This window comes from Apteryx mantelli, chromosome 19 (assembly GCF_036417845.1).
Source record: "Apteryx mantelli isolate bAptMan1 chromosome 19, bAptMan1.hap1, whole genome shotgun sequence".
In the NCBI taxonomy this organism is placed as follows: Eukaryota; Metazoa; Chordata; class Aves; order Apterygiformes; family Apterygidae; genus Apteryx; species Apteryx mantelli.
In genome coordinates, this window is record NC_089996.1 from 2,795,790 (window position 1) to 2,817,281 (window position 21,492).

Below are 21,492 nucleotides of genomic sequence, written 5' to 3' on the forward strand. Positions count from 1 at the left end.
GGAGCCCTGAGCCACAGGCCTGCTTGCCCCTGCCAATCATTGGCAACACCATACCACCAACAGCCCCCACTTTGGACACTACTGGCTCCTGGATCCAGGACATCACCCAGAGCCTGAAGAAACCTTCAGCCTTGCTGCAGGTAAAGGGGATTCCCTGCCTCAATACCAATCTCCAAAAGGGCCAAAGAAGGCTCCTCCTAAGTCACTGTACCAAATATTTCTAATTTTTAGATCCTGGAAAGGATCACAAAGCTGATCCCAGTCCCCAAACAAAGCAACAACAATGTAAGTGCCACTCATAGCCCTCCGCATCCTCACCCTTGTGCTGCTCTCTCTCCACACGTAGCTTGGCCAGGTTCTGCAGATGAGTTTCTTTTTGCAGGTTTTCTAGCAGAACTGAAAAAACAGGCATATTCAAAACAGTGAGAAAAATCCAGGCTCTCCACATAGTCTCCCTGTTAGACAGCATACAAGAACCAACGCTACAGCCCGCACTGGCAGAGTGCTCCATGCACATGGGGAAGGGCTCTCCTTTGGGTGATGGGGCCAGGCCATTCCTGATACAGGGACTCACCCCTTTCCAGCATCAGGCTGGAAGGGCGCAGCTGGCAGTAGGGCCCTCTTGTGCTGGGTGCCCCAACCTGGCCAGGAGCAATTCATGCTGCGCACATCTGCATGTTTGAGCAGATACAGGAAGAAGAGGTTTCCTGCCAGTTCCTCCCAAACCATCTCTGTGCCCAGACATGGCTGCTTCTGCGCCCCCAGCAGGCAGGCAGATGTGCAGCCACTGGGGCCAGCAGTGGATGGGAAGCTGTCCCGGTGTGTCCAGGTTCCAGGGACCTTCATTGCACTGCTGTGCCCCACAGGTGGGCCCTGGCACCCCAGGAGCTGGCACCTGGCTGGGCTGTGGGGGCCTCCTGTGCCCCCAGCCCTCCAGTCAGGTTTTGTTCCCGTCGGGGCCCCTCATCTGCCCTCCTGTGCAGCCCATAGCCCCCCATTCCTTCTGAAATTTCATAAGTATTTAGCGGAATTTGGGGCACAGTGACATTGTTAAGATTATTCTTAATATTCCTCTATGAACATTAAGAAAATGCTATAACCATCAACTACATGATGCGAATACTCATCAGTTTAAATAAATACATGGAAATGCAAATGCTGTAATAGTTATTATTTTTAAAAATCACTTCAAGTTACTTTTTTTGAAGAGCTCCTTCTACCGTACCACCAAGCTTATACTTTCCAACAGGCACTTCAGGGGGCTCCGATGATTATTTTGCTCTTTCTTGCTCCAGCAGAGGTTGAGCTCAGTGCTGATGGAGAGGGAAGGATCTGGTAGGGGGTGAGAGCTTCCTCGGTGGCTCCTTGGGTAACACCCCACAAGCTCCGTCCCTCCATCCCTCAGTGGCACGTCTGCAGAGGGAGGCAATGGGAAACCACTCTGTCACTGGGATGCTCCATCCCAATGTTCAGTGAGGTGATGTGGAGTTTCAGAGAGGCCACAGTACATGCAGACAGATTGGCTGTGAACCCAAGCTAAGCCCTCACAAAATTGGGACACAAATTAGGGCTGAAACTGGCACTGGGGAAGAGGGATGTGCTGGCAGACAAGCAACATGGCTGCGTCCAACTGTGGAAAGGCACTTAGTGCTCCAAGCACCACAAAATATATGCTAGGTGAGTCTTGGGTCTCCCCCACAATGCCCTCGGTGTGTCTTTCGGTGCCCCCCCAGCACCTTCCCAGTGCCTTTTGGAGAAACCCAGATCCCTACGTGTGCCACCAAAGGACACGCTAGGTGGCAAAATATCTCCCCTCAGATCGCTTTTTCCCCTGGCTTGGGACTGGCGCTTTTGGACAAGGCTCAGCTGACAGTCAACGTCTGTGATTGGGATTGGGAGAGAGAAAGCCTGGAGTTCCCAAAAGGCACATCCACATGCCCCCAGGCCCCTGGGTGGCTTTCCCCTGACCAGAGCACTCAAACTCCCCAGATCCTGCTGCACGGCCTCCGGGACAGCCAGGCCATGTCACCGCCGTGGAGGGACAGGCCGTGCCACGGCCGACGGCAGGGCACAGGCACAGCCGTGCCATGCCACGGCAGGACAGGGAGAACAGCAGGCCATTCCCAGTGCGGCCATGGGGCAGACGCCCATGCCACACCCCACTCGCCCACAGGCCCAGCCCGGGTGAGCCCGGGCCCAGGTGCAGGAGGTGGCAGGTGGTGGGCGCTGCACCATGCTGGCCCTGGGCCTGGGAAGCATTGATTGGTCAGCTAGCACAGAGGGGTGGGGCAGCAGAAGGTGCCGTTGCCAGGTGATGATGGCATGGGCGGGGCTGGCACTTCTCTCCATGACAGGAACCAGGAACCTCCTGGCAGGAGCCACCCCTGCCCTGGGGCCCCCCTGGCCCGAGCGGCGACTGCTCCACAGGGCCGCCGGCACCGCCCGGGGAGCGGGGCGGGAGCCATGTGCCTGGGGCCAGGGATGCTGCTCAGGGGAAGAGCTGCGTTTCCTTCCCTGGCACTTGAGTGCTGTGAGCTAGGCACAAACAGTCCAGGAGGTTCCTGCAGAGCATTGGTGACAACTTCTTGACACAGGTGGTGGAGGAGCCAACAAGGAGAGGTGTGCTACTGGACCTCGTACTAACAAACAAAGGAGGGCTGGTTGGAGATGTGAAGGTTGGGGGCAGCCTTGGCTGCAGTGACCATGAGATGGTGGAGTTCAGGATCCTGCGAGGAGGCAGCAGGGCACCAAGTAGGATCGCAACCCTGGACTTCAGGAGAGCAAACTTTGGCCTCTTCAGGGACCTACTTGGAGGAATCCCATGGGTTAGGGCCCTAGAAGGAAGGGGCATTCAAGAGAGCTGGTTAATATTCAAACATCACCTCCTCCAGGCTCAAGATTGGCTCATCCCTATGAGTAGGAAGTCAAGCAAAGGAGGCAGGAGATCTGCATGGATGAGCAAGGAGCTCCTGGCAAAAGTCAACCAGAAGAAGGAAGTATACAGAAAGTGGAAAGGGGGACAGGCCACTTGGGAGGAATATAGAAATGTTGTCAGAGTACGCAGGGATGCGATGAGGAAGGCTAAGGCCCATTTGGAATTAAATCTGGCAAAGGATGTCAAGGACAAGAAGAAGGGCTTCTTCAAATACATCAGTAGCAAGAGGAAGGCTAGGGAAAATGTGGGCCCATTGCTGAATGGGGTGGGTGCCCTGGTGACGAAGGATACAGAGAAGGCAAAGTTACTGAATGCCTCCTTTGCTTCAGTCTTTACTGCTAAGCCCAGCCCTCAAGAATACCAGACCCTGGAGGCAAGAAAGTCTGGGGAAAGGAAGACTTTCCCTTGGTTGAGGAGGATTGGGTTAGAGATCATTTAGGCAAACCTGACACCCACAAATCCATGGGCCCTGATGGGATGCACCCACGAGTGCTGAGGCAGCTGGTGGATGTTATTGCTAGGCCACTCTCCATAATCTTTGAAAGGTCATGGAGAACAGGAGAGGTGCCTGAGGACTGGAAGAAAGCCAATGATGTCACTGCAGTCTTCAAAAAGGGCAAGAAGGAGGACCCAGGAACTACAGGCCAGTCAGCCTCACCTCCATCCCTGGAAAGGTGATGGGGCAGCTCATCCTGGAGGCCGTCTCTAAGGATGTGGAGGAAAAGAAGGTGATCGGGAGTAGTCAGCATGGCTTCACCAAGGGGAAATCATGCTTAACCAATCTGATAACCTTCTCTGATGGGATGACTGGCTGGGCAGATGAGGGGAGAGCAGTGGATGTTCTCTACCTTGACTTCAGCAAGGCTTTTGACACTGTCTCCCATAACATCCTCATAGACAAGCTCAGGAAGTGTGATTTAGATGATGTGGACAGCAAGGTGGATTGAGAACCGGCTGAATGGCAGAGCTCAGAGGGTTGTGATCAGTGGCGCAGAGTCTAGTTGGAGGCCCGTAGCTAGCGGTGTCCCCCAGGGGTCAGTACTGGGTCCAGTCTTGTTCAACTTCTTCATCAGTGACCTGGATGAAGGGACAGAGTGCACCCTCAGCAAGTTTGCTGACGATACAAAACTGGGAGGAGTGGCCGATACGCCAGAGGGCTGTGCTGCCATTCAGAGAGACCTGGACAGGCTGGAGAGCTGGGCGGGGAGGAACCTTCTGAAGTTCAACAAAGGCAAGTGCAGGGTCCTGCACCTAGGGAGGAATAACCCCATGCCCCAGGACAGGTTGGGGGTCGACCTGCTGGAAAGCAGCTCTGCAGAGAAGCGCCTGAGAGTCCTGGTGGACACCAAGTTAAGCATGAGCCAGCACTGTGCCCTTGTGGTGTAGAAGGCCAATGGCACCCTGGGGTGCATCATGAAGAATGTTGCCAGCAGGTTGAGGGAGGGGATCCTCCCCCTCTACTCAGCCGTGGTGAGGCCACATCTGCAGTACTGTGTCCAGTTCTGGGCTCCCCAGTACAAGAGAGACATGGCACTACTGGAGCAAGTGCAGCGAAGGGCTACAAAGATGATTAGGGGACTGGAGCATCTCTCTTATGAGGAAAGGCTGAGAGAGCTTGGCCTGTTTAGCCTGGAGAAGAGAAGGCTGAGAGGAGATCTTATCAATGTGTACAAGCATCTGAAGGGAGGGTGTCGAGAGGATGGGACCAGATGCTTTTCAGTGGTGCCCAGCGACAGGACACGAGGCAACGGGCACAAACTGAAACACAGAAGTTCCATCTGAACATGAGAAAAAACTTCTTCACTGTGAGGGTGACAGAGGACTGGAAGAGGTTGCCCAGAGAGGTTGTGGAGTCTCCTTCTCTGGAGATATTCAAAACCTGCCTGGACACGATCCTGTACAACGTGCTCTAGGTGACCCTGCTTGAGCAGGGGGGTTGGACTAGATGATCTCCAGAGGTCCCTTCCAACCTCAACCATTCTGTGATTTTGTGATTCTGTGAAATGGTATTCTTAGGGGCAGATTTTGTACTGGCTGAATCATTTCTCTACTCCCCCTGGTAACATATTTGGAAACTATCCCCTTTATGCAAAAATACCATGATAATCTCTTCCTCTGTTGCAAAGAGGTGACAGTGCATGGTCTGTTGTGGGTATGTGGGGCTTTTTTGGTTGTACATCCTTTCTATGAATCATTTGTGCCAGGTTGAGAGTCACTACTTAAAGAATTTGCTTATTTTTGCTGGCATCAATAACTTCATGCTGTAAGCACTTTTTGAAATCTGTCTGTATGCTCACAGTGATCTCTGGTGATCTGCTTATACTGTACCTTGTTGCAAGAACAGGCAATCTTATCATTTTAGCCAGACATATTTTGGATACATTTTGTTTTCTTCTTTTGCATGGTGCTGCCATGGCAGCCTGTAGCTTATTGCACTGTCAATTGGGCTTTCAACCTCCTGCTTGTTTGCATGCTGCCACTTTGGTTCATCTGGTCTGGGGCCTCCCTGCATCATCTGGTTTGGCTGAAGGAACAAACATCTTTGCCATTGGCCATATTCAGCTGTCGTTTTGCACTGCTTTTTTGCATGCAGCTTCGTGCTTCATGCAGCTAAGGCTTCTCTCTCTAAGCACTGTGCAACTATGCCCTTCTGTCCAGGGGAATGGGCTGTGGCAATCCTGCCTTTTTCTTATATAATGCAAGTATTTTACAGTTCAGACCAGCTGCAGAAGTCACCTTTAGTAGTTTTAGTAGTAGTAATGGTAGTAGTAGTTATCATGCTGGTACACAAATGTTTCAATTCATCCCACTTTTAATGAGGCATGCACGTGCTCTGTCCCACGTGGTGCCCGTATAAAAGTGTGTCTAACTCTGGGTCAGAGCTGACTCCCTCATGCCATTTCTGTACTAAAGCAGGTTATATTCAGTGCAGTGTTTGAAGGCTGGGCTCTTCTTCCAAAGCTGGGGTCAAGAATAGGCCCAAGGAATTGGACACCAAAAGGGGCTATTGCTCAGAGTTCTCCATGGGTTCAGGAGCAAAAAACTCATAGTCACATTGTGATCTGTTACAGAACAAGGGCTGGTGTGATGGTGTGCTCCTTCCCCCCCCCGGTGTGCTCCTTCCCCCCCAGTGTGCTCTCCCCCCCCAACCTGACCCCTCCGTAAACAGCACATAGACAGGGGCTAATTGACCCATCTAGCAGGCAAATATGGCTATGAGTCAATCATCTTACCCCTCCCCCCCATAAATAGGGGGCAGCCCAGAGCCCATTGAGCTCTCCTGCATGGTTGCGGGCTACACTGCAGAACCTCCTCTTGAGCAGGGATGCCTCTCAAGGTTAGTCCTCAAGGTCAAGAGATTCCTTACTCATGACAGATCCTCCATAAGTGGATCTGTAACCTGTTCCAAACTGGCCCCGATGGACCAAAAAGACCTTTATTGTTTAGCTCAACCACATTTAAGGAAACAGAACAACGATATTCTGGGAAAAAGGACTTTTATCTTTAGTCCAAGCAGTTAAACAAGTTGAGAAAATACACCAGGGACAACCTGTGCAAACTAGAGGACCATTTAATTTGCTAGAAGCAATCCTAAAGGGGACTGCTCCCCCTGAAGGAGTTGCACAAAAATCCACTATCAGAAAATGGTATGCCTACCTAACAGGAGTTGCAGAAAATATGCAATTAACTGAAGGACATACTAAAGTTTCCAAATTGCAGATGCCCGTAAACACAGACCCTTTAGTGTTACAACAACCTTTTAAACCTTCACCAATTCTGAATGCACTGTCCCTCACTGAGGGTACATGTCGGAGTGGGGGGACGGGCCCAGAGTAACGATGAGTCTCAATGTGAGTATGGTCATTCTCCCTTTATTCAAGCTTTTACAGAGTATATATAGACAATGAGCAGAAGCTTGCGTTAGTTACAATGCTACTATTGGTTAAGGCCCCCTGTATACGCGTGATGTGCCGCGACAGGATTGGTGTCGGCACCGGCGATGTTCCTGTTTTCATTGTTTAGAGGAAACTTCAAGGACAGCAGCTTGCCCACACGCTGAGCCTTATTCCATGTAATCGTAGGCAGGATTGCTCACTTTTAACAGATCATGGCCCTTTTGGCCTAACCATTCCTCCACAATTCCCCCTTCTTGTTTTTGAGCAATCCAGACTTGATTCACTACTTTCAGCAGAGCTTTCCTAATACAGCTTAATACTACACATAAACATAAACATACAATTATAAGGATTAGTAGAATGCGTAAGCCTTCAGTAAGCAATCCTATTAGCCATGGAGGTAGATTTCCAAGCAGGTTAGTTAGCCATTTGTCTAATAACCCATGGTTCTGACGGATTTTGCTTGTGTGCTCCTTCAACCACTGCAATTGTTTGTGAATGTATTCACTATGATCAGACAAATTCATGCAGCACATACCTTCAAAATCCTCACAACCATGGCCTTGGACTAGCAATAGAAAGTCAATTGCAGCCCGGTCTTGCAGTATGGCATGCCTTAGGCCTTTTTGGTCTTCCAGCAGGCTTTCAATCACCTGCGTGGTGACGTTGGCTTGTTTTTCCGCCCAGCAGGCTAAACGCCCGATCTGGTTCAGGGCGTTGCCGGCGGCCGCCCCGGGTACGAAAAAGGACAGAAACACTCGCTCTGTGGGACTTAACAGGGACACCCTGTCATCACAGTCGGGGGACAAGCCAGTAACAGCTCTCTTGCGGCGGACACTACTCCCCTTTCCTGTGACATTCCTCCACCAATTGGCATCCGGGGCCAATAGGGTCAATTTCCCTAGATAGCACGGACCCCCCTCTGCGTTCCCAGGAATGCCTTGCCAAGCTCGGTCCCCACATATAAGAAATACTCCAGGCGGCAATGCCCTGGGAGGCCCTATATTGTATGCGCCCCGGAAGTCATCGGGCTTATAAACTCCTAGGGGCGTATTGGAGGAATCATTGACGCCGCAAAAGGGACCGGTTAAGTTTCGATAGTGCTCGTCCGTCGGGCTGACATCAGTCCAATTGCGTAGTACAGATCCCCGCCCTTTTTCCTGAAACCCTCCTTTAAAGTATAGACACGTTTGTGTCCAGTTTTTTGACGTGTTTCCGATACGCATTGCCCCAAGCAGATTTAATTCCTGTGGATCCCAAGGCAGAGTTGTGTTCAAGCTATTGATGAGCGTAACACTACAGGTAGCGGTTGAAATACTCTTACCACAATTACGAGCAGCGAAACGCGAGAAAGCCGCTGCGTCAAAGCTTGGGATCCCTACTAAACACGTTCTAAAGGGTCGGGTAGCTGAGGCCAGTGACAAGCAAAATGCTTGCTGGCCCGTTTCGTTCGCCCAGGTTACCCACATGTTTGGCCTGGGATCAATCTTGTGAAGAGTCATTACCACTGGGAGCAGTACCCCCAGAATCGTTCCCCATCCTCTTGCCCGTTGGACGAGTCATGGTGAGTCAAGACAGGCTTCGCGTTCTTGCTGGGTACCCACACTGGACCACGATCTGTAGAGACACACATATAACCTCGACCATTGAAGACAACAGGGACGGGTCCAGTCCATATTCCGGAGACTGGATCCCTATACATTACTTTAAACTGTGGTAACGTTGTTGTGTTATTAAACTTAAGATTTTGGTGGTGAATGATCACCGGGGGTTCCTCATGGTCGCCCATGAGACAGAGATAATTCAGGGTGAAGAGCGCACGGTGCAGTCTCTGCTGTGCGTCCGTCTCCTCACCCTTTTGCTTCCTTAGGTAGTCTTTTAACACTTGATGGGTGCGCTCCACTAGGCCCTGTCCAGTGGGTGAGTGTGGGATTCCAGTAACATGATCAACTCCCCATCGGGACAGAAACGCCCTGAATTTGTGGCTGATATAGGCAGGTCCATTATCCGTTTTTATCCGCTCCGGTACGCCCAATATGGCGAAACAAGCCAACAGGTGTTTGCACACGTTGTGCCTTTTCTCCGGGTAATGCAGTTGCCCATATCATTTTTGAAAAGGTATCAATGGTCACATGTACATACTTTAACCGACCGAATTCTGGAACATGAGTGACATCCATTTGCCATAATTCTAGAGCCTTTAACCCTTTTGGATTTACCCCAAGCCCAATGCCTGGGCCATGGTTCCCACATCTTGGGCAAGCCTGTACAATACCTCGGGCCTCACTCTCTGTCAAGCCAAATTGCCTTTTTAAGCCCTTGGCGTTCTGATGAAACGTGTCATGGCTTTGCCTAGCTTGCTGGAATTTGTCCATAGGGGGTAGATGACACACTGAGCTAACCAGGCTGTCAGCGAGCTGATTGCCTTGGTCTAGCCCCACGTCTAGCTGGTGACTACGAATGTGGATAACACAGCAAGCTGCTGTTCGTTGACCCAGCACAGAGCGCAAGGTGATGAACAGGCTTCCCAACCTCGGGTTAGATGTTTCCCTTATTAAGGCATCCTCCAGCCGTGGTACTATCCCTGCTACATACATTGAATCAGTCACTACGTTTAGAGGGGTATTCAACCAATTAGTTAGAGCCCAAACTACCGCAGTTAATTCTAAAGTCTGAAGGGAATCCCGAGGCTGTCCCTCCATGACGTGTTGTTTCCATTGCTCACTTTCTTTCCACACGCACGCGGCACGTCGCAAGCGCTTACCCGCATCCGTGTAGACAGTAACGCCATCTGAAAGGGGTTCCCTACTTACTTTGGACTTTTCTATCCACTGATTTCGCTGTAGCACCTGCCATAACTTTCCCTGAGGCTGACGCGAATGTACCTTACCACAGAAACCTAACAGAGCATTTTGTATGGCCACAGCGTTTTGGAGCCACCACTCTAGGTCAGCCATGTTAACAGGTATACTGATATCGTTCGCCTCTTGACCACTGATCTCTAAGATTCTTGATCGCCCTTTGCGTATCAATTCACCTACTGCTTCGGTTCGGGTCTGGATACTCGTTTTTGGTTGTACACTCAGGAATACCCATTCCAAGATATGAAATACATCGTTTTGATTTTTGCATTTGGCAGTGGCATTGATCAGAATGGGGGAGAGAGATTCCCCGCTTCTGTTTTGCCACTGACAAACGACTGCATGTGGTGAGTCTTTCCCATTACATATGATTAGGTATATGGGAAGGTTTAGGAGGCGTCGAGAGGACCATGCCAAATGTAGTTTTTGTGTGATACGCTGCAACACAGCATGTTGTTCAGGTGTCAAAGTAATTTTGTTAGCAGGATTAGTGCCTCGCAGTAGCGCCATCAGGGGCGCAATATCGGTATTGGAGATACCAACACAATGTCGCACCCACTGTATGTCCCCAAGCAGGGTCTGTACATCATGCAGGGTGCTTAACCGCGTTGTGAGTTCTGTCTTTTGGGGCCGGATTTTAGACTCTGCAATGGACCATCCAAGATACTTCCACGGAGCCGTGCGCTGGATCTTATCTGGTGCAATGATAAGTCTCTTTTTAGAGAGAATGTCACTTAGCTGTTGTAGTGACTCGTCTGTAAAAGACTTTTCCTGGCAACAAAGAATGTCATCCATATAGTGATAGATTATGGTGTCTGGCCATCGGTTTCGGAGCGGCTGCAATGCCCATGCAACATAAAGTTGGCACAATGTTGGAGAGTTTTTCATTCCTTGCGGCAAAACAACCCATTCATAACGCTCCGCGGGTGCAGCCTTGTTTATTGCTGGCACAGAAAAGGCGAAACGCTGTGTATCTTGAGGGTGTAAAGGGATGGTAAAAAAGCAGTCCTTTAAGTCAACTATCAGTATGTGCCACCCGTCTGGTAGCATATTAGGCGATGGCATGCCAGGCTGCAACGCTCCCATAGATTGCATCTGTTCATTGACTTTGCGGAGGTCGTGCAAGAGTCGCCATTTTCCGTTCTTCTTCGGGAGGACAAAGATAGGCGTGTTCCATGGACTGACAGAAGGCTTGATGTGCCCGGAGGCAAGCTGCTCAGCGACCAGCTGCTTGGTGATTTGCAGTCGCTCTTCACTCATGGGCCACTGGTCAACCCACACAGGTTCATCGGTGTTCCAGGTTAACGGTGGGTTGGGCGACTGCTCCCCAGTGCCCAGGACTGAAAAGGTTTCGTAGTGAGCACTGCTCCAATCTGATTCAAAACATCTCGGCCAACTAAGGCCTCCAAAGTCCCAGGTAGAGGTAACACATACACCTTAAGACTGGCTTGTTGACCCTCTGGAAACTGCAAGTGGATCGGCTGTTTGCTGACATAGGGGATAGATTGGCCCCCTATGCCTGCAATGGATGTTGTCGGCTTCTCTACCGGCCACTGCGTAGGCCACACAGACCGGCTGATGATGGTGACGTCAGCTCTGGTATCGAGCATGGCCTCGACTCGCTTGGAGGCACCGTATTGTGAGAGGGTGACACCCATGGTGGGACGACGATCCAATTTTGTGGTAAAGCAAACAGCAGGTCCGGTGGATCCGAAGCCACGGTTACCTCGATAAGGTTGGAGTTGTGGTGGGCGTCCCAACGAGGTGTCAAGGGCGAGTAATTGCGCAATCCTGCTGCCCTTGGGAATGAAGACAGGTGGACAAACGGTATAGGCCATGATATATATACGGCCCGTAGAGTCGGCATCGATCACTCCCGGCAAGACAATAAGTCCTTGAATGCCAGCGGAGGACCGCCCTACCAGCAGCCCTCCGACGGAGCTATCTTGATGGATGAGCGGTCCTATGGCATTGCTGGGGATCTTCTGCACCAAGGAGTCAACGAGTGTGACGTCTACTGTGGTTTCCACGTTGATTCCCAGGCTCCCTTGGGTTGCGGGTCGGTGCTGTTGAAGAAAACCCCCCGGCGTGCGGGAGGACGCATTTGTGTCCGCGCGCGGCCCCCCCCCCCCCCCCGCGCTCAGTTGGCCGTTTCCTGAGCACGCCTTGGTGGCATGGGAGTCCCTCTGGCAGTTATCACACCATACCGCGGTGCGGCATTTGGCTCTCATGTGGCCAGGCTCGCCGCATCGGAAGCATCGCCCCCCAAAGGGACTGCCCTTGGATGATCCTCGATGGCCCGACCCTCGGTCTTTCTGGACTACTGCCGCAACCGCACTCTGGACTGCCGCAGCAACAGTGGCCCCTTGCTTTTGCGCCTCCGCCCGCTCCACTAGCAACAGCATTTCTTCCACCCCCGCTCCTTTTGGCAAGGAGGCCAAGATCTGCTTTGTGACCTTGTTTGCATTATCAAAGGCCAGAACCTTAAACATTTGCCCCTTGCCGTCCTCAGTAAGGTCAGGGTGTTGCATGGTTGCCTCCCAGAGGCGGTCGATAAAGTTGCTATATTTTTCAGTCGCCCCTTGAGTCAGGCTGCTGAAGGACGGTGTGCCTCCTCCGGGCAGGGCGAGGAAAGCGTCATAGGCGAGGCGCGATGCCAACTGGAGCATTGAAGGAGGGTAGTTGAGCTGATCTAGATAGCTAGACCATGGTCCGTCCCCCGTGAGCATTTCAGCTGAAATGCCAATCAGGGGGTCGCCCGGGTCTTGGTGACGCATAGCCTCCTCCGTGCTGCGCTGTTGCCAAGAAGCCACCCATAACAGGTACTGGGTGGGGGTGAGCAGCAGCCGCATCAAGTTCTTACAGTCATACGGACACATGAGATCGGCCGAAAAAATCCAGTTCACAATCTGTCAAGTCGCCTCGGACTTGACCCCATAGGTTGACACCGTATTTCGGGCCTGCTGCAGGAGTTTCCAATCATGTGGCTCCCACTTCTTCTCACCCCCGCCATAGACAATAGGAAAGGCCAGAGCCGATGCTCCACCCCCTAAGGCACCGGGGCGCCATTGTCCTTCCACAATGGCATCCCTAATGATGCCACTCCAACGCGACTCCCTCCCGGCCGGGGGTTCAAGCGCAGCTTGCTGCATGCAGGGAGGGAGGGACCCTTTCCCTGCCTTATTGAGTTCCAGCTTTTCCAGCTTCTCTGATAGTTCCTCAATCCTTTTTACCAGCTGAGCCGTAGACGGCCCGCCTCCTTTGGGGGTAGTGGGCGTAGCTGTGCCCGACGATGTGGGAGAGGGTGGGGTCGAGGGCTCCCGCCACGCTCCTCTCAGCGTCATCGGAGGCCGCGCAGGAGGTGGTGGAGGAGGGACTGAGGGTCGCTGCAACTCACAGGCTGATGGCAAGGGCGGCACACTAGGGATTGACCTGCCCCCCCTCTGAGTCATGGGAGGCACCTTGTGGCACTTCCATGCTTTCGGCAGTGCCTGAGCCGGCTGGCTCGATGGCAACTTCCCCTTTTCCTTGTGGGGCGGCCAAACCTTTCTGCAAGGACTGCAGCATCTCAGCCACTGTGCGGTACGGCTTACCCACGGAGCCAGTCCCTCTGCTAGCGAGCTGAGACCCGCCGCCGGGTCCCTGAGGGGTGCTACTTGGCGCAGGGCTCAACATTTTTGTAGCCGCTGCAGCTACCTCCCTCTCCGCCTTCATCGCCACCAGAGTCTCCAGGACCGTACTCCAGAGGGTTCGTACCGCCTTGATCTCCTTCTCATCCTTCGCTCCACCCTCAATGGTCTTAGACCACATCGTTTCCCCAAAGTCTCTCCACTCTGATACGGAGAATAACAAGTGTGTGTCTGAAAAATGTCCCCATTGCTGCCCTAACTTAATCAATCTGTGTAACTGCTTCACTGGGGCATCCACCCCTCTCTTTGAGAGGATCCCAGCTAGCAGAGTGGCTGCAGCATCCGTTTCCATGATGCTCCCTGGGAGACGGGGCGCGACCCCGATGCCGTGTCTGGCGGCAGCTCTCGACCAGCACTCCTCCCAGCCGTGTGATCCCCACTCCCGTCCTCTCGCTGCTTACCGCAGTCTCGGAGCTCTTATCGGAATTCAATCATCCTCTTATCGGTAGTCTCGGAGATAAACCATCCTCTGCTACCAGATGTCAGAGTGGGGGGACGGGCCCGGAGTAACGATGAGTCTCAATGTGAGTATGGTTGTTCTCCCTTTATTCAAGCTTTTACAGAGTATATATAGACAATGAGCAGAAGCTTGCGTTAGTTACAATGCTACTATTGGTTAAGGCCCCCTGTATACGCGTGATGTGCCGCGACAGGATTGGTGTTGGGCGACTGCTTGTGTTAGTTACAATGCTACTATTGGTTAAGGCCCCCTGCATACGCGCGATGTGCCGCGACAGGATTGGTGTCGGCACCGGCGATGTTCCTGTTTTCATTGTTTAGAGGAGACTTCAAGGACAGCAGCTTGCCCACACGCTGAGCCTTATTCCATGTAATTGTAGGCAGGATTGCTCACTTTTAACAGATCATGGCCCTTTGGCCTAACCATTCCTCCACAGGTACACCAACAGAAAACATTTGGTTCACTGATGCCTCAGCAAAAATGATAAACGGTAAATGGCAATATAAGACTGTTGCATTAGATAACACCACCGGTAAACAAGTAATAGCAGAAGGCAAAGGCAGTGCACAGGTAGGAGCATTAAGAGCAGTTATTTTAGCAGCACAGAATGGAGCAAAAGTCATATATGTAGACTCTTAAGCTGTGTCCCCCACCGAGACGGGTCTGTTCTACCCTTTTGTTTTGCAGCACCCAGCAAGATGAAAGGATGTGTTATTCTGCTGCTGTTGAAGATTTCGTTGATGATGACCTCTGTACCTACTGTGATTACTCCCCCAGTTGTACTGAGGAGTTTAAATAAGGATGCTGTGTTCAGGCCTAAATATATTACAATAACAATTGCTAACAAGAGCTATAATTTTAGAGTCAGGATTTCTACATCCTCACCTAAATCTGACAGAAGGGAATATAAGTATAATATGTGAAATACAGCCCCCAAACCATAAAGGGATTATGTCCTTACTTAGTCATCAAAATAATCTTTACGAAAAGAGGCAAGATTGTAAAAGAGCTAGTAGTTCTTCGATGGATGTTATGTTAAAGAGAAATACAAAGAAACAAATACAATGTGCATTGAGGTTCAATCATACTACACTCACTGAGGGTACGTACATCCATGTCTCTGCTGTTATAAAGGATGGGAAAACCCTATCCCCACAGATTTCTGACATTGGACCGTACACGCTCAAATACTCAGGCCAACAATGAGTGTTATTTAATCCATCATGGTCTCTTAAATGAGTAGAGCTATTAATGCAAATTAATATCTCTAAAATCAAACCGACCTGTTCACCGTTTCTAAGTATGTCCTATGCAGGATGGTCGGCCTGGTTGCATGGGTGAACCCTCACCTCTCCAAAACGAAGAAGGAGAGATCTGACCAGTATCAAAGGAACAGGATTAGGAGTGTTAAATAGTATAGATGCTGGAGTGCTTGTAAACAAACTGAGCACAACAGCAAGTGATTTGTACAAATTAGAACATCCATTGCAGTCTTCTCTATTAGCATTGGGAACTAACCAATGCCTCTTATCTGATATATTGCCTCAGTGGGAAAGAATTAATGAAAGAGACCACCAATTAATTGTGGATGCACTTGGTGTAGCCCAATATAATGTTTTGCTAGCTCTTAGTTGTATCCAAGCTCAATCGTGGATGCAATCTGTGGTAGCAGCAATTATAAGAGAAGGTGAAGAGGGCACCTTGCCCACTGAAATTCAAAAGGTAATTTGGGCTAATGCAACTAAATTTGAAAAGGAATTCCAATCTTGGTGGCATTCAGTCAATTTTACTTATGACCCCATCAACAGTAAGGCTATAGCTTTTGTATTAACAATATGCAATGCTTTGGTATACACCATATACCCAATCATTGCGCTGGGATTAAATCACAATGGAACTATACTCTATCCATTAGAACATAAAGTGTGGGCCCAGTGAAACGGAAACAAATGGCAAACTGTTCACGTTAATGCATGCATTGTACGGGAACAACAAGGATTTATTTGTGAAAGTAATACCATTAAAGCCCAAGACATTTGTCTTGACACTGAACAAAATGTTTGTCATTTTGAAATACATCCTGATGAAACCCTTGACACTGTACTTGTATATCTTGGAAAAGGATGTGTTTGTATGAGAATCCTCTGTGAATTTATATTTGTAAATAACTTTACTGTAAATACAAACAATCATTCAAATATTTATGTTTGTAATTTTACTGAAATTATGGGATGCGACTTTAATTATTCAGCTCCTGTTATGTCTCATCAATTGTTACACATTATACATTAAATCAAGACTTATTGCCTACCCCCATCGGAACAAATCTTACACTGGTGAAAAAACTACTACAACACAATGACCTGTGTCAATTGCTGAAATGCAGCCAAAACAATGGACAAAGAACCCTAATCACAGTTCATCATGATACAGAAGAGATACACCATGTTCCGAAAAGAGTGAAAAGGATGGAGAACATCATTGGTGGAAAACTCTTCTTGGATGGTCACCGACAGCAACAGGAATTTTTAATCTTTTAATTTGTGATCTTACTAGCTCTAACATTAATATGTCTATTTCTTATAATCATATTGTATATAAAGGTTTGGTACATGATGAAGCAAATAACCCGTGTTCAACCACCCAAGACATATAAATTAGTACATAAATAATACCAATACTTTATGCTAAAACTGTTTACTTGCTGTGGACATGTAAGTGCATCAATTATCAATATACTATTTATGGCACAGAGGCAAGAGGTGACCGTACCACCACTCTGTGAAGGATAAGATGGATTGACTACAGTCATGGAGTGGAGTGTGACAGTGTGCTCCTCCCGCTCCCCCCCCATCTGACCTCTCCGTAACCCCGCTTGGGCAATAACCATCAGTAACAGTCATGATGGCCGCACCCAGTTCAAATCAGAATTTGGGGAGACAGACAACTGCACACAGCCAAGGGCTGATTGAGTGTGTGCCCACCCAAATACGGCTGGTATGCAAATATGACTACAAGTCAACCATCTTACTCCATAAATAGGAGGCAGCCCAGAGCCTGTTGAAGTCTCTGGCAGCGGGCTGCACGGCAGGATCTCCTCTTGAGTAGGGACGCCTCTCAAGGTTACTCCTCGAGGTCGAGAGATCCCTTACCCACAACAGATCCTCCATAAGTGACTAATAGTGTGCTGAAACTTTGCAAACTTTGCTAAGGTGTATCTCTGATTGATTGTGCACATAATCCTTTAGATATAAACTGTTGACCAAGTCTGAGACTAAGATTGGATACAGTCACCCCAAACTCCTCTGAGAAAGAGTTTGAGAAGCAAGGGGGTCCACTCTGAACCTCATGACTCAACGTGAGGGTCTCCTTGACGATTTCATCTAACCCTTCCCTCCATGCAGTAAATAACTAAGTGTACCTTGCCATCGAATCTTGTTAAACCACTGTCTTATTTACCATCGAACTTTGTTAAATCGCTGTTATCTCAATAAAACATATTGCTGCTTCTCTCTTATGAATGAAGTGCATCACTCATCCACGACACTTCCTTCGAGAAGGACAGGCATCAGTCTACAGCCCTGTCTTATGGGAGACACGTCTTGGCCATTCACCACCTCCAGAAGCACTGGGCACCCACAAATGAGAGCTGAAACGGGCCCTTGTTCCCTAACACATCACACCATGAGCTCATTGCTTTAGGCCCATGAAGAGTCCCGGTAAAGCAACAAGTCCTTTTGGGGTGGAAGTCCTGGAGCACATTCTTGGCTCTAGAGTTGAAAGAAGAGTACAATGTTCAAGTACTGCTCTGAGGAAATCTCCTTTTATTACACAGAAGCCATCTCCAGTACAGTGATAGACAAATTTACAGAAGGCCCCTCAATCATACAGACTGGGTTTGCGCCTCTGAAGAAGTGGGATGAATTCAAACACTTCTGCACAAACATTATTATCAGAATGAGAATGCCCAAAGCACAAGAGTAGTCTGAGACAAATGAGAAATCATTTGCGAAGAGGGATAGGCAGCTTATTGCTGCTGAACAAGTACCAATTGAATCAGTTTCTTCAGTGCATCTCTGACCTCCCTGTTCCTCATGCTGTAGATGAGAGGGTTCACTGTTGGAGGCACCATCGGGTAGAGAACAGCCACCACCAGATCCAGAGCTGGAGAGGAGAGGGAGTAGGGCTTCAGGTAGGCAAACACGCCAGTGCTGACAAACAGGGAGACCACAGCCAGGTGAGGGAGGCACATAGAAAAGGCTTTGTGCCAGCCCTGCTCAAAGGGGATCCTCAGCACAGCAGTGAAGATCTGCACATAGGACAGCACAATGAAAACAAAACACCCAAAGGCTAAAGAAAGACTAACCAGAAGAACCCCAACTTCCCTGAGGTAGAAGTCTGAGCAGGAGAGCTTAAGAATCTGAGGAATTTCACAGAAGAACTGGCCCAGGGCATTTCCTTGGCAGAATGTTACTGAAAATGTATTAGCAGTGTTCAGCACTGCACTTAGAAAACCACTGCCCCAGGCAGCTGCTGCCATTTTGACACAGGCTCTGCTGCCCATAAGTATGCCGTAGTGCAGGAGTTTGCAAATGGCAATATAGCGGTCATAGGCCGTGACAGTGAGGAGAGAGCACTCAGCCGAAATGAAAAAGGCAAACAAAAAGACCTGGGCAGCACATGCCAAGTAGGAAATGGCCCTGCTGTTCCTCAGGGAACTGGCCATGGATTTGGGGACAGTGTTAGAGATGCAGCCAAGATCAAGGAGGGAGAGATTGAGAAGGAAGTACATGGGGGTGTGGAGGCGGTGGTCACAAGTTACGGCTGTGATGACGAGGCCGTTGCCCAGGAGGGCAGCCAGGCAGATGGCCAGGAAGAGCGAGAAGTGCAAGAGCTGCAGCTCCCGCATGTCCGCGAATGCCAGGAGAAGGAACTCGTTGAGGGAGCTGCTGTTCGACATTTGTTCCCTCTTCATTTGGGGGACTGTCCAAGGAGGAAAAGACATTTACAGATTAGGAAAGGCTTCTCTCAGAAAAACCCATTCCACTTCCCCTAGTCCCCTCCACATTTCCTCTCTCCTTTACCTTTGTTCAGCTACCTTTCCTGACATCTGCCTTGTGCTGGCTGATTGTGCTGTGCAGAGCAGGGTCCTCTGCCCATGGGCTCCAGAGGAGTTAATCCTGCTCTGTGGGGGGGGGGGGGTGTAAATGGCAGTGTCAAATTGCCCTGTGTATTCAGTGGGGATACCTGTGGATGGGCGCCGTGAGCTGAATGAAGGGGATTTGGTCCAGGGACCTAGTGGGAATACTCTCTATTTACCATTTTGAAAGATGAATACAGCTCTCAGGCCAACTGTCTGTGAAAGAGAAGATCCTTGTGAGGGTTTCATCCCCCCAACCTTGCCCTCTTGAACAGAGGTGTCTGTATCTGAATAAGTCACATCAGCTCCCACTCCAGAAAGGCAGAGAAACAGTGAAGTGAAGGCAGGGGCTGACCTGACGATTTCTAGATGTCTCTGTTCCCCAATGAGATGGACCCTGTCCTCACATCAGTTTACCATCTGCTCCCTTTCTCTAGACACTGTAGTAGGAGTGGGAAGTGACTAGCTCTGATGTACACATCCTGCAGCAGATTATATCCATCTATTTTGTGGAAAGACTGTTAACATTTTAACATCAATTTGCTCTGGAAAATGGGCTGCAATGGAGGGGTCTTATGATATATTTCTTTAGTTTTTGATGCCTCCATCACACCATGAGAACATTCTTTGATGGGATAGAAATCTTTGGCATTTCAGTTGCTTTCAGCATAAGCACTTATGCATCCCAAGAAGAAAAAAACGGTTCACAGTGATTGCATACAGAGTCAGGGGATCTGGTCTGTCCATGAATCTTGCTCCCTGCCACCCCGTGTTTCTACCTCTCTCAGCTAAAAGACAATCCCACTCACAAGTTGTTTTGAGAAAGAAACTGGACTGAGGTGAGAGCGGAGGAATTCAGTTTCAGATTGAAGATTCCCAAATTCTTCTCTGTCAGCCCACATACGGAGAGAGTGCTATGGAGAGCTGTTCAGAGTGTATGATGAAGTTTCTGACTCACAGCACCAGCACAAGGACTCTCAGCTATCACAGATATGTTATGGGAGAGCTGCGGTCTTCTGGAGGGCAGGTTGCAGCCTGGAAGGGCACCTCAGAGAGACAGTCAAGAGTGCTAGAGATGGGGGGGTCTCCTTAAGGGAGAGTCAAATCATTCCCCAGTCAGATGAAATGCATTGCCTGGAAGGTTGGAAGAGGACTTGAACACATTGCTGCCATGAAGACAACTCCACACAGGACCCACAGAGTCAGTGCCTTAACTGCATCTGAATCCCCCTCCTTTACCCCAGAGAACACAAGAGCAAGAACCAGACCAGCACAGAGAGGTAAAGAAACAAGGAGCAATACTGTGACCCTCCTACCAAGGGAAAGCAAGGAGCGAGAGACAGACAGGCACTCAGGAAAGCCTTCACCTTACCCAGCTGTGCACACCACATTCCAAACAGCAACACTGCAGGACAGTCACTCTCAACCCCTTTGTCATGCTGTGGGAAATAGGTACATTTCAGGAGAGATGCCCTTTTCCTCTGTAGGAGCTCAGACTGTGGAGGACGGGAGTCATGCCCTGAACCCCATGGCCTTGAGGGCAGAGCCTCTGCTGGGTGGGAGAGAAGACCAAGGGGGCTTGGTTAGAGAAAAATGTCTGTACTACAGGGACTGACCATGAGTTTTCCAAATTCCCCCTCCCATAGAATTTCTGTTTTCCATTTCCCCTCATTCTCTGATTGTATATTCACTGCCTGGAGCTTTTCCTCCTGGGAACTGTTTCTCTGTCCCATGTCTTTTCCCCACCAGTGTTCTGCAAACAGTAGGAAAACGAAAGCACAGACTCAGAAAAGATCCTAATCTTTAAGGTAACCCTTGCTTTGACCGTCCTCTTGAAAAGGCCCCTTCAGAAATATCCTGGGGGTGAGCTGAAGCTGAGAGCAGCCCTGACCCATGCAGCACCCTCTCAATGGGAGAATGAACCTGCCCTGCTGGAGGTCGCTCCTCCCACCCAGAGATTCGCCCTGCTATGGGGAGTTCCCTGGGCAGGCTGAGTGCTGCCCTCACAGACAGCAGTCACTGCCCAGGCACACAGCATCCTGGGCACAGGGACATTTCTCTGAATTAGAGTCCGGGAAGACCTGGGTGCGCTCTCTGGCTTCACACCCCTCCACCATACTTGGGAGAAGGTAGCTGTGATGCCCTGTCCCTCTGACAGTGTGGCTGGGAATCCCTGCTCTAAAGCACCACCAGCTCCAAACAGAAGAAGCTGGGAGAGCTGCCCTGACAGACCCTATCAGCTGTGGAAGGAGCCAGCTTTAGAAGAACCCTACGGGAACCAGTGCAGCATTGCCCTGCAGTCAGAGACTTACTGTGTTACAGACTGTAAGATATCTCCCCACAGTGAGCTCTCACCTGTCCTCCCATTCCCAACTGTCTTTAATTTCTGAGTCGCTCATGTCATCCTGATGCCTGCAGGCAGTGCCCTGAGTCTTGCTGCTCCTTTAAGAGGAGCTGCACCTGGGCAGAGATGTCTTTCTGGAGCACCTGCCAGGTTGCCATGGGCTCCTG